Genomic DNA, 14,299 nt, shown 5'->3' with positions numbered 1-14,299 from the left:
ACACAAATTAGTTCAGTGAAGAATGATTGTGGGTTGGGTTGGTATTGTATAAGACAGGGCATGGTAGGGCCTGAAACTATTAAATGGTGAAATCTGGCCAGAACATGGAATGTGAAGTGGGTCATGGTGGAAGGCAAGCAGTCAGCAGGGTTCAGATCAAAAAGCCCAAGAAGAGCTGGGCATGGAGGCGCACGCCTATAATCCCAGTACTTGGGAGGCTAGGACAGGTGGATCACAGGTTCACGGCCAGCCTTGGCTACTTAGTGAGGCCCTCCACAACTGAATGAAAACCTGTTTCAAAATAAATAATAAAAGTTAAAAAATAGAGCTGGGGGTGTGTCTTGGAGATAGAATGCCCCTGAGTTCAATCCCCAGTACTGCAAAAAAAAAAAAAAAAAAAAAAAAAATTCAAGAAGTATGTTCTCTCATGTAGCACAGGTCCTTGGGAATACTTCCCTAACAGTCTGCAATGATGAAGCTTAGAAGATTGACTGTTACCACTAGTCTCAGAAAGGAAGGAGAAAACAGGTGGTAAATAAGTCTCCATCACTAGAGCAGAGATGGCCGGACGTGGTGGCGCACGCATGTGATCCCAGCATTCAGGAGGCAGAGACCAGAGAATCATGGTTTGCAGAGAGCCACGGCTACTTAGCAAGGCCTTTGCAACTCAGTGAGATCCTGATTCAAATACCAAAAAGACTTAAAATTGGGCTGGTGGTGTAGCTTGGAGGTACAATGCCCTAGGTTCCATCCCCAGTACTGTAAACAAACAAACAAACAAACAACTAGAACAGAGATGTATAGTTCCCAAGAAGACTAGAAAATTCTTCTGGAACCAATCATGGTAGTGCATGCTTGTAATCCCAGTACTTGGGAGGCTGAGACAGGAGGATTGCAGGTTTGCGGCCAGCCTCGGCTACTTACTGAGGCCCTCTGCAACTTTCAGTGAAACCCTGTTTCAAAATAAAGAATAAAAAATAGGGCTGAGGCCCTCCATAACTAAGTAAGACCCTGTTTCAAAATAAAGAATGGCTGGGAGTGTAGCTCAGAGGCAGAATGCCCCTGGGTCCCATCCCCAGTACCTCAAAAAAGAAGAAAAAAGTTCTCCTGGGCCCTACCCACGTCATAATTTCTTCAGCCCACACAAATTAATTCATGGCCCTGAAAAGTGGGTGTTTTCTAGGTCTCATCCAAGGCTTTACAGTGCCCAGAGCAGTAATGCTAGGTTAGTTACAGAAGCCTATAGAAGACAAGGGAAAATAGAAGGCCATCTCCTCAGGGACAAATGGTTCTTTTCCGGGAATGTGGACACACTCTTAGATCTGACATCCTCGGGGAACAACACGTCATTCTTTGGCTGAGCCTCTACAACTTGCAAAAGTTGCTCTGGAAATTCCACAGCACTGTGTCTGTCACGCCACAAAGGTAGCTGTCATCGCCCCCATTGCTGGATGAGAAAGCGGAGGCTTAGACAGGACAGGACGCATGGCTCAGCAAGGTCACCACCAAAACTCCGCCCACAGGGATCTAATTACAGCCCTTTCCTTTTGACGGCTATTAAAACTTTCAGATAATTTGTGATGTTTCTTTAAAATAGCCCTTTAGAAACTGCGAGACACATGAAGAAAGCGACACAGGGCTCAGGAAGGAAAGGCATCTCCAGCCATGCAGACAGCTCAGCTCGCGAGGCTGGAGGCGCCATCAGGGCCTGGAGGAAAGGGAGTGCGGCCCAGAGCACAGCCCACACTACCCCTGGGCTGAGACCAGGGCAGCTCTGACTGCTGCCAGCGATGAGGACAGAGAGTAAGGCTAGCTCTATCTACTGCCTAGGATTCTTCCCCAGAATCAGCATTCCTAAAACAAGATTTCAAATTCAGTGGCACCACTGGGCTTAAATGGAGAGAGACAGAATCTGACATTTAAAACTAACTACATACTAAGTCATCAAAGAGGAACAGGCCTTCAATTGAAAACAATTCTAGGGCCCTCACTGCTAAAGAACCTGTCCAAATTCATTCATTGGGATTTCAAAATCCCCATGTGTGGGGTAGGGGGAGAAAGATTACAGAAGGGTTTACTTCTTGGGTTCCAAACACCCTCTCAGAGTCCCTGAAGTGTCTTCACCCATGCATGACCACTCACTGCCATGTTACTCTATTTTTGTTCTCATCTCTGCCTGAAACCTCAGGCATATCATTTGTTACTTGGCCACTGTCCCGGCCGTGGTAAAGGCTTTGTAAGAGCTGGACACTGGTCTCTCTCTACCCTCCCTCGCTCTCCTGCTCAGGCCCTGTCATAGCTCAGTGCTTCAGGCCCTAAGATGTCTTCACCACTCACTGAAGGAAGAGAGAGGGAAGAAAGAAAGCACTTGCTGAGCATCTGCCACGAGTTCTCATACTTGAATGCACTTCACCTTCCTAGCCTCTGGGCGATTACAGGCTGAACAGCCTCCATCCCACCACCTGAAATCCTGAACGTCCCAAACACTCCAAGATAATAAACAAATTCAGATGCGGGAACATTTTGGATTTTGAATAAGATATGAGATAGGTCTTGCAAGACCCTTGACCGGCGACCCACCAGCGCGTCCTCCTAGGTCCTTTGCCGACCCCAGTACAGAAATTAACCAGAACCAAAAGTTCTGTCTCTGACCTCAGACACACTTCATCCTGACTGATCAGAAGCAGAGGCCCCTCCCCCACCCAGCTGCCAAGGCCAGAAGGCATCAGCAGAGAGAGGACACCTGAAGGAGGGTGCAAGATTTCCTTCCAAGTCCAATCTCAAGGAGCATCCCAAGCCTCTCTTTCTGCAACTGCTGTCCAAGAAGGTTAAAAAAAAAATCAGAAAACCACTCCAGGCCTGGGGTAGAAAGAGCCAGTCAAATGACTGCTAGGTGAGTGGCGGACGCCCTGTAATGCACGACACTCGAGACGATCTTCTTCAAGCTCTTTATTGCCCCAAGCTGTTACATCTTCTTCTCCCCCCAAGCCCTTCGCGCCCCGCTTATAAGCACCCATCAGCCAATCATGACGGCGATCACGCGGACATCGCCTGATTCTCTAACCACCCATTGGCCGGATGCCGATGGCATGACCTGTTCCCGTGCACACCATGCTCTAGTCGTTGGACTGCGCATGACTTGTTTACAACTTTGGTGCCTCTCCGTACTTCCGTTCAGCGCCATCTTAGAAAAGTCCGCCAGCAAACAAGGGTGGGGCTCGCCACAGCTCCCCCTTTTTGTTTTAAAAGCGCAACAGGCAAGAGTAGAGGTCTGATCTCTGATGCTGGAAGCTAGGACATTGTACTGTCTCCCATCCAGGTGTGTTTCCCTTGATGAGAGCCAGACCCGTCCGATACCCTTTTTCTCAGAGGCGGGATTTGGGGTATCTACCCGCGTGCAATCAGACATGCTCTTCTTGAGATCGCTATCTGCAGGCCGCGTATCTCAAGTGCAATGCTTTGCTTGTCATCCTGAGCGCATTATGCCTTTTCCATTACTGCCAGCCAGACGGTGGGCGACTGATCCGCCTCAACGGCCACAAAGGCCTGGGCTAGAAGTATCTGATCTTTGGCTCTTTGTGTAAATAGCCGTCGCAGACAACAGAGACATAGAATGCACAGGAAGACTAAACAAAATCCCAGAGCCCCCAACCCAGTCCATTCCTTAAGATGGAATGCCGCTCTTTGTATCCAGGAGGCCAACGTCTGGGCGACTTCAGGATCGATTCGGGTGGTGTTGACCTTGACGATCTCCGCATGTAGCTGTTCAGTAAGCATATCAAACTCCTTACTCCAATTTTCTGTAAGATGAGAAGACAACTCTCGAGATAGATTAGCAGTAGTAGCATTCCAGCACAAAGAATAAGCGCAAGTAGCATTAGCACACCTAAGTCTACCTTCTTGAATAGAGCCATTGCTTACCAAAAAAAAATAAATAAATAAATAAATAAATAAATGGAGGAATAACACAAACGGGAGTGGCAGCAAAAGACATATTAGCTTTTGAAGAATTTATAAAAACAGATGTTTCAAAGGCCTTGGAGGTATTCCAAACCAAATATCCCCTTCCTACCTTACCTCCCCCTAACATAGACATGGGTGTCAAATCCATACAGCCACCATTAACTCCGCATAGTAGCCATATATCAAAGGGATTACTAAAGATAGATTGAGTTGGATTTTGATAAGTGAAATTATAACCTCTAAAGGTGGAATTAACAAAGGTACCAATGCGGGGAGAAAAGGTAAAATGGGGGGAGGCCCATTGCAAAAGGCGGGCCTGGCAGCCTGTCCAAGGGGGCGCTAAAGACTGCCTCGACAACGTGGAGCCCATCGTGGCTGAGCCCTTGGGGTATCAGAAGAATTTAAGAACTGTACAGGCCACAAACCCTGTATCCAATATGCAGAAGCATTAGCAATACCATCGCTAGAAACATTAGGTGTCATAAACCATCCTGCAGCCTGAGGGGACAAAAATATACACGGCCTGGAATCATCAGGGGATTGAAGCGTAAAACATAAAGCTCCAGGAAGCTGTATATTATAAGATTACTCCATGCTGGTTGTAGGCCGATTGTCATAATGAGGAGGTATATCCATGTCCCTGATGCCATCTTGTGGAATCCGACGTGTCAGCCTTTCCGGTACCCAGAGTGGATCTGTTCCGTCCTGTGGAAACACACAGACAGAGCCTCGGGCCCATGTTAGCACTGGATCAGGGCCCTTCCACTGACCTGTGAGTACATCCTTCCATTTTGCCATCTCCTGAGGAATCGCAGTGGATCCAAAGTGCCGGTCTGCAGCCGATTTACCATTGACATCCAGATTTAAAAAATTTAGAGTAAAAAGTGCCAATGATAATCGCTGTTTTGGTTTGAGATCCGCCCCTATTCCCTCTTTTTGTTTTATTAAACATTCTTTCAATGTGCGATGTGCACGTTCAACAACGCCTTGGCCCTGAGGATTATAAGGGAGACCATGTTTAAGCAGTATTCCCATCTGCTTGCAGAAAGATGTAAATTTTTGTGAGGTGTAAGCCGGGCCGTTATCGGTTTTAATCTCTTTAGGCGCATTCCATGCTGCCCAAGCCTCAAGGCAATGTGCAATAACATCATAGGCCCTTTCTCCTGCATGAGCGGAAGCATATATAATCCCAGAGGCCGTATCAATGGACACATGCACATACTTAACAGTGCCAAACTCAGGTATGTGAGTCACATCCATCTGCCATAAATGTAATGGAAGTAGGCCTCGCGGGCAAACACCAACAACCGGGGAAGGTATAAACGGTGCACAAGCACCGCAAGTCTTAACAATTTCACGGGCTTGGCTACGAGGGATAGCAAATTTAAGCTGCAAAGTTTTAGCATTTACATGGAATTGGTGATGAAACTCCTTTGCCCGTTGTAGCGGTGTAAGAAAGAAGATCATAGGCAACTTAGTGAGTTTGTCCACAATATCATTACCATGGGTAACCGGTCCAGGCAGACCCGTATGTGCCCTAACATGTTGTATATAAAAGGGATTATTTCTTTTCCAAATTAAGTGTTGAATGTCCGAGGCCAGACAATGGATTGGGGTCTGCGTAGATATTTGTCCCGCGCATTCCAAACTTTTAACTAATTCTACAGCATACGGGGAATCTGACAGCAAATTAAAAGAAAATGTATATGTTTTAAATACCTCTAAAATAATATGTAATTCAACTAGCTGAGGTGATCTATGCTCATATTGTATGACTATGGGGTCTTGGCCTTCAATTACAAAGGCTCCTAACCCTGTTTTGGATCCGTCTGTAAATATATTAGGAGCATGGGGTATCGGCTTATCTTTGGTTACGATGGGGAAGATTATAGGATGCTTTTCCACAAAATGCAATATAGGGTCTGAAGGCAAATGATTATCTATCTCCCCTACAAATGTGTAGCGTAATATGGCCCACTCATCTATGGTCGTCTGTAATGTTAATATTTGATGTTTACTATAAGGAATGATAAGCTTATCGGGGTTTTGGCCAAAGTGTTGAATGCATTGCTGGATAGCCATAGTAGCAACCTTAGCTACCATAGAGGGGTAATGTTCTATAATCCTTTGAGGGGAAATTTTAGGATGAATCCACAACAGAGGTCCTTGCTGCCACAAAACTCCAGTAGGTTGTAACTTAGTAGCTAATATACATGCCCAAATGGGATCCTCTGGTGATACACGTTTAAGGGAGGCCTTAGTCAAAGCCTGTTCAATTAATGTTAAGGCACTCCGAGCTTCAGGTGTCAGTGTTCGCGGGGAAGTCAATGAAGAATCCCCCATCAGGATCGTGTATAAGGGCTTCAACATATGATTGGGAATTCTTAAAGCAGGTCGAACCCAATTGATATCCCCTAGTAATTTTTGAAAATCATTCAATGTATGCAATTGGTCTGTGCGTATAATAACCTTTTGGGGCCTAATAAAACGGGGATAAAGAACATTTCCTAAAAATTGAATGACAGTGCCCTTTTGTATCTTTTCAGATGCTATTATCAGATTCCTACTCTCTAGAGTCTTGACAAGCATGCAAAATGCCTCTTCTAGTTGTTTTTCCTCTCCACAGGCTATCAAAATATCATCCATATAATGGCAGCACCGTACGCACGGAAATTCCTCTCTAACAGGTTGCAAAGCAACATCCACATACAATTGACATAGAGTAGGGCTGTTGGCCATACCCTGAGGAAGCACTTTCCACTCATATCTCTGATCAATTTGTTCGTGATTCACAGAGGGCACTGTAAAGGCAAAGCGTGGGGTATCCTGAACATGAAGAGGTATAGAGAAGAAGCAATCTTTTATATCTACTACTATAACAGGCCAAAATTGTGGGATAGCCGAAAGAAGAGGAAGACCATGTTGAACAGGTCCCATACTTTGCATTTGATCATTAATAGCTCGAAGATCATGCAATAATCTCCATTTTCCTGATTTCTTTTTTATTACAAATATGGGCGTGTTCCAGGGGGACGTGGAGGGCTGGATATGGCCTAATGCTAACTGTTCTTTGACTAACTCCTGAGCCGCCTCTACTTTTTGCCGGGGGAGGGGCCACTGGGAAACCCATATTGGATCCCCCGTTTTCCAAGTAATGGGAATTGTCTTCCCAGTGGCTACTTCCCAAAACCCAGGCCCCGGGCATCATTTTGTCCTTCATTAGGAACGGGGCTCTTGCGCCCTTGAAGATGTTTGCCCAGCCCGTATGACGGGTGAAAGCCCTGTTTTATAAGCATTTGTTGTGCTTAGGGGGAGTAGTCATTTTGTAAATGAAAACCCATATCCGAAAGTAAATCTCGTCCCCACAAGGAGACCGGAATTTCCAACTTATATGGTGTAAAAGTGCCAGAGTGCCTTTCCTGATCCTCCCAGTGGAGAGGCCTTGCACTGACATCAGGAGTTTGGACGTATCCCAGCCCTCTAAGCTGTGTGTCAGCCTTTTTTATAGGCCAAGCAGGCGGCCAATCTTTGGAAGCTATCACACTTGTATCTGCTCCTGTATCAAGTAACCCTAGAATAGATTTTCCTTCCACTTTTAAGGTAATTAAGGGTCGCTTCCCCATATCAAACGCAAGTGATATAATGTTAGTACCAGAGGAACCAAACCCCTTTTCCCCCCGTTGATTTTGCTTAGAGGGGAACAGAGAATGTAAACTGGGTAACACTAGTAACTGGGCTATTCTATCACCGGGAGAGATGGCCACAATTCCCCGGGGGGCAGAAATCATAACTTTTATAATCCCCTCATAATCTTGATCAATAACCCCAGGATGGGTGACGAGGCCTTTTAAGGTGGATGATGATCGTCCCAAAACCAGGCCCACGGTTTCTGGGGGTAATGGACCAGACATATCGGTTGGCATGACTTGAATTCCCATTCGAGGGGTTAATACCAACCGGGTGGTGGCACAGAGGTCCAATCCCGCTGAACCGGGAGTGGCTCTCCTGATTCCTTGGGTTGGTGCAGATTGGGCCATGGGGGTGTCTGGTCCGTCTCCATAGCACTGTACATTTGTTGGCCCCCATACTTGTAAGGGCCCTGAGGGGAAGGGCCCCGTTTCCCGTTTTTTGGCGGTTGACGGCCCTGTTCTGGCAAAGCATGAGAAGATAAAACATTGCCATCGATATCCTTCACAGATCGACACTCTGCGGTGGGATGCCTGCCTTTCCTACAGCGTTTACATAAATCTGGCGGAGCTTGCTGTGGCGGGGCAGCACGTTTAGGGCAATCCCTCTTTAGGTGTCCCGCCGCCCCGCAGGAAAAACAATTGCCCAACCGGGTATTATTGTTGTTCTTTTGCCGACCAGAGGCCTGCAAGATCGCAGCGGCTAACCCTGAATTTGATAAAGGCCCACCAAGTTCTCTGCACAGTTTCATCCACACCTCTAAGCCTCTATTTTTATAGGGGTTTATGGCCTGTCTGCATTCTGAATTGCATTGTTCAAAAATAAGTTGTTTAACAAGAGGCATGGCTGCATCGACATCTCCAAATATTCGTCCAGCAGCCTCTATTATTCTGGCCACAAAATCAGCAAAAGGCTCGTTAGGCCCCTGAATTATTTTGGTAAGATTGCCCGATACCTCCCCTTTATTAGGAAGCCCTTTCCAGGCTCTAATGGCTAAATTATTTATTTGTTCGTATATCTGTTGAGGAAAACATGTTTGGTTATTTGCGAACTGTCCCTGCCCCAAGAGCATGTCTACATTCCAGGCAGGCTGCCCAGCGGCTTGATTGGCTGCCGCCTGTTCAGTTGCAAACTCGATCAAGAAAGCCTTCCAATCCAAGTACTGTCCTGGAGTCAGGGCCGCTCGGGCCAAATTTTGCCAATCTCCAGGAGTCATGGCATATCTGTGAATACTTTCCAGGGTAGCCACAGTATACGCAGCATTTGTGCCGTATGTTCGCACTGACTCAGCAATATGTTTTACTAGTTTGTAATCTAAAGGCTCATGGTAACGAGGCCCTCCGCCCTGCGGCTGAAATACGGGAAAAGCTTGTCTAGCCATCAACACCTCCGGCTCCCTCCATACCTTTTCATGAAAGGAACGACCCCCGGTCGGTCTTAAACGCTCGGGGGCCGAAGGATTATAGGGAGGAGGAAGGGACCCCTGGGAGGAATATGTATCCACGGTCATTTTGCTGACTTCCTTTTCTATGGCAACAAGTTCCTCATCCGATTCTCCCTCCCCATCCGAGCCCTGTTCGCTAGTGGGGTGAGAGGAAATAGATCGTTCCTCTTTTAGCTGATCTAGGGCAGCTTGCCCCTCCTGTACTAATGGTTTATAGCATTTTTGTTCTAGGCACGCTCGTATGAGGCGCCACAAAGGGTAGGTTCCTCCTGATACCAGATTGTCCTTCTCTGCCCGTTCTATGTCCTTACCTAGTTTATCCCAGCTCGACAGGGTTAAATTTCCCGAAACTGCAAACCAGGGAGCTGCCTCATCTACTTGGCTTAGAAAGTTTTGAATGGTCTTGTCTCTTAGTTTTAATCCCTTTCCATTTAATAGGGCTTTTAAAGCCTTCTGTATCGGGTGTGAAGGGTTATTCCCCATAGCGACACTCAGGACCAGCCTGAGAATCTAGTACAACCTCCTTTTGGAGCTCCCCTTTGTCCGTACGGAGTTGGGGAAATAATATTTTTACCTTTATAATCCTCTGTTCTCCAGAGCCTCCCAAATCCCGGGAGTACTTACCAGCCGGCTGCCTTGGGAGAGCGGAAGTTCTGATCGTCTGCAAAACGAAAGCTGCTTCGATTCCCCGTACGGGCCACCAAATGGCGGACGCCCTGTAATGCACGACACTCGAGACGATCTTCTTCAAGCTCTTTATTGCCCCAAGCTGTTACATCTTCTTCTCCCCCCAAGCCCTTCGCGCCCCGCTTATAAGCACCCATCAGCCAATCATGACGGCGATCACGCGGACATCGCCTGATTCTCTAACCACCCATTGGCCGGATGCCGATGGCATGACCTGTTCCCGTGCACACCATGCTCTAGTCGTTGGACTGCGCATGACTTGTTTACAACTTTGGTGCCTCTCCGTACTTCCGTTCAGCGCCATCTTAGAAAAGTCCGCCAGCAAACAAGGGTGGGGCTCGCCACAGGTGAGCAGCAGATACAATGGTCCCAGTCACAAAATGTGCACCTGCTGAGTCGGCTAGACCCACCTGCCCTGGGGAGACAGTAAAGAAAGAAGAGAGTCTGTCCCCAGGGCCTGAGCCCCAGGGCTAAAGCCAAACTGCTGCTGATAAGGACAAGAGCACCAGGAAGGTGAGCAAGACAGACAGCATGTGCTCTGGGCAGGACAGATGTAGAAAGCAGAGACACAGACTGCCAGTACCCCACGTCCCCACCCTGCTCAAGATTATCCCAGGCCCTTCCCAGCCACAGGACTGTCCACCTCTCCCGCCCCCAGGGCTCAAGAGCTTCAGCCCCCAAGCCACTTGGCTTACCTTCAACTTGGCTCCAGCAACACTCAACATCCACCTGGCAGAGTCCCGGGCTGTCTAGGTGCTGTGAGCACTGAGCTGGCACGTGCAGGTGGACCCCGGGACCTGTGGCTCCCCAGGTGGGGGCGGCAGGCAGGAACCCCCAGACGGCTGCTCTGGCTCAGGATGGGAAGCCCCAGCCTCAGCCCCTGGCGCTCCAGGGGCTCAGAGTCTGGCCCCTGGCCCCACAGGCAGCAGTCCAGCGGGGTCCAGGGCTTTGCCAGGGAGAACCTGGCCAGAGAGGGTGCCCTGCGGACTGGCGCATGCTCCAGGGCGATGTGAACCAGCGGGAGGACATTGTCCCTGAGGAGGGACTGAGTGGGGCGGGCAGCCATGAGGGCCACCAGTGATGGCCAGGGCACGCAGTGAGGGCCCTGCGGGGAGGAGGCTCTCCAGGCCGGGCAGTGTGCGTCATAGGGGCCAGGGATCAGGGAAAGCTGCAGCTCTGAGAAGCCAAGTTCCCAAAGAGCCCTGCAGGTCCATGCAGCGTGCCAGGGGCAGGAAACACCCAGGGGCAGGAAACAGCAGGCGGCTGCTGAGCTTGCAGGGGGGTCCGGCGCCCTGGACCTAAACAACCTGATGGAAGGCCAGAGCTGAGGTGGGGCAGGGGGCGTGGCCGCCAGACCCCCGCCCCCAGTGGCCACTCTGGAGGCACAGCAGTGTCCCCAGCTCCAGCTCTGCCACTCCTGAGGAGACCTGTGTCACCTGAGCAGCTTCCCCGGGACACAGCGGGCAGGGACGCGCAGGGCGGGGGAGGGGGTTCCCGGGGAGGCGGTGGACACCGGGGGCAGTGACTGGGGAGGGTGGGCTGGGTCAGGGGGCGCTTGGGGAGGCGGCGGACACCAGGGGATAGCGACAGGGGGAGTCGCCCGGGGGGCATCGACCAGGACCTCGGGCATTGTCAGGGGACGCCCCGGGTGGGTGCAGACACCTGAGGCAGCGAAGGTAACAGTGGGCAGGGTCTAGGGGCGCCTGGTGTGGAGGCGGACACCGGGGGCAGCGACCCGGACAGCGACCAGGGTCAGGGGGCCCCCGGGTTGGGGGCGGACACAGTGGGAAGCGGCAGGGACGGCGGGCAGGGTCGGTGGTCACCCAAGGTGGGGACGGACACCGGGGGCAGCGACCGGGATGTTGGGCAGTGTCAGGGGGCGCCCGAGGTGTAGGCAGACACTGGGGGCAGCGGCGGGAGGGGGCGGGCGGGGTCAGGGGGCGCCCGGGGTGGGGGTCGGAGACCCGGGCAGCGGCAGGGGGGGGGTGGGCAGGGTCAGGGGGCGCCGAAGGTGGGGGCGGACACCTGGGCCAGCGGCCAAGCCCAGGGCAGAGGGCGTGGCCGCCGGAATCCCGCCCCTGGTGGCTGCTCAGACCCTCCAGAGCAGGAGACACCGCAGCGCCCCCAGCTCCAGCTCAGCCTCCCCTGGGTAGGCGGGCACTTCACCCCAGCAGCTCCCCACAAGCTTCCCTGGGACAAGGCGGGCAGGGGCTGGCAGGGCGGGGAGTGGCACCCGGGGTGGGGGCGGACAACGGGGGCAGCGGTGGAGGGGCGGGCAGGGTCAGGGGGCGCTGGGGTGGGGGCAGAAACCGGGGGGGGGGCAGCAACCGGGAGGTGGGGGGCGGTGGCTCCCCGGGCCATCCTGGCCTGATCCATAAATTTCTGATCAGGCCAGTTATCAATGGGGCCCGGGAGCGAGAGGGACTTGTCCACTACTGGGCTGTGCTCCCGCTGGCGCCCCCTCCTCCCCTTCCGCCCCCTGCAACCCCCACCCCAGCGAGCATCCCCGGGAGGAGAAGTCAGACCTGCAGCTGGCATCTGGAGACCCATTGGAGGCTGGAAAGGCTGGAGAGGCTGCTGGAGAGGGCTGGAGCGCTGGAGCCGCCTGGATGCCTAGAGCAGGACTGGAGCAGGACTGGAGTGGTGACCGCCCACGCATGACAAAGCAGCCCTGCCCTACGACCCCGCCCACCCGAGTGGGCGGTGCCGGCTCTGACTCCTCCCACCTGTGGGCCCTTGGGCCTGGGTCCTGGGGGGGCAGCCCTCCAGGCCAGGGGCAGAAGCGCTGGGCAGTCCCATGGCAGGCGCTTACCCTGCGCCATTCTGGCTCCCGCTGCGACCATGTGCCCGGTCCCTGCTGGAAGCAGGTTTCCAAGTTGGGGAGAAGCTGTTGTGCTTAATATTTAGGTTTTTGTTTATATTAAAATAAGTTGAAGTTTTTATATAACAAGCTGTGATCAAGTGTTAAATACATTAGGTGTGCTGTGGTGTGCTGCGTAATAATAGATAAATTAATACTGTCAATCAACAATAAAACATTTGTGTGGTACATAATTGTAGGTTAAAAATAAAATACTTAATATAGTTTAAATTTTAATAATACAATTTGTTATAATAAATATTAGGATTCAAAGTAGTAATAAAATAAATATTTTAGTGTGTTCTCCCAATAGAGTTTAATTGTAGTTTTAAATAAGTTTTAAGCGGCTGGGCGTGGTGGTGCACGCTTGTAATCCCCGCACTTGGGAGGCTGAGACAGGAGGATCACACGGGGTTGAAGCCAACCTCAGCTACTTAGTGAGGCTCTCAGCAACTTAGTGAGACCCTGTTTCCAAATAAAACATAAAAAAGGTCTGGGAGTATAGCCTGGAGATAGAAAGCCTCTGGGTTCCACCCTCAGTACCACCAAAAATAAATAAATAAATAAATAAATAAATAAATAAATAAAAAGTTTTAAACTAACTTTCTCTTTAAGTTGTAAACCCAGGCACAAAGGCGGGAAATAGCTCACAAGAAAATTCCCAAGATAACTAAGAACAGACGCCCATGTCCAGGTCGCATACCTCAGATAAGAGACCCTCTACCTTTACCCCTGTTATCTTAAAAATGTCTGTATAAGTTACTTTAAAGTATAGAATTGTAAAATGTAAAAGCCTCATCAATGATGTAAAAAGATGACTTGCAAAATGTTGTAAAACAGTATGTAAGTTCCCCCCAAATGGAGATCTGGGCCCTTGCTGCCTATGTGGAAACACATGCGCTTGGGTCCAGGTTCCAACCTGCAATAAAGTGTGGCTTTGCAGACACAATTGGCTTTGGACAATTATTCTCGGGTGGGTAGGTCACAACAAAGCGAAGTTGGGGGGAAGCAGCCCGAAACCTCAGGGCCCACACCCAGAGCCGAGCGTGGCGGGGGTCCCGGGCTGGGCGCGGAGGCCCCGCGAGGAGAGTCCTGGGCCCCAACCCCGCGCAGCGCTGCTGCCGAGCAACCCCGGAAGCCACTGTGTTCAGACCCCTCGGCGTCTACTCCTGGGGGGCAACGAGTTGTAAAGTGTGGGTGCACCCGCCCAACACAGAAAGCGGTCCCAAGTTTGCAGGACTGCTAAATTTTAAGCCAAAAATATTAATTCTGTTTAGATTTCCTTTTTATTTTGTATTTTGCAGAAACCTGGGCAAAAGCACACGTGTTTCTGCTCATCGTCTTTAATAGATTACACACTCATGCGTGTTTGAGTTTCCAGTAGTTAATACTGGATTTTTACTTGCCCGAGTTTCATTAATGTGTCATTAGTTAAAACAAATCCCCAAATTCTTTAATCTTGAAAAGTATATGTATGCAAAACGTCTGGAATACAAAATAAAGCATGTAAGTGGAAAACAATGGTGTTTTCAGCCAGTTGGACTCTTAACCGCTGATCCGAGAAGTGATTTGGGCATTTTTGAAGGAAGGGCCGAAATGAAAGTCCCAGGGATTCAGGGAAAGCCTGTGTCCCGGGACCTTGGCCGGCGTCAGAGGCC

This window comes from Muscardinus avellanarius (assembly GCF_963383645.1).
Source record: "Muscardinus avellanarius genome assembly, chromosome: 10".
NCBI lineage: Eukaryota > Metazoa > Chordata > Mammalia > Rodentia > Gliridae > Muscardinus > Muscardinus avellanarius.
This window is presented reverse-complemented; position numbering follows the sequence as displayed.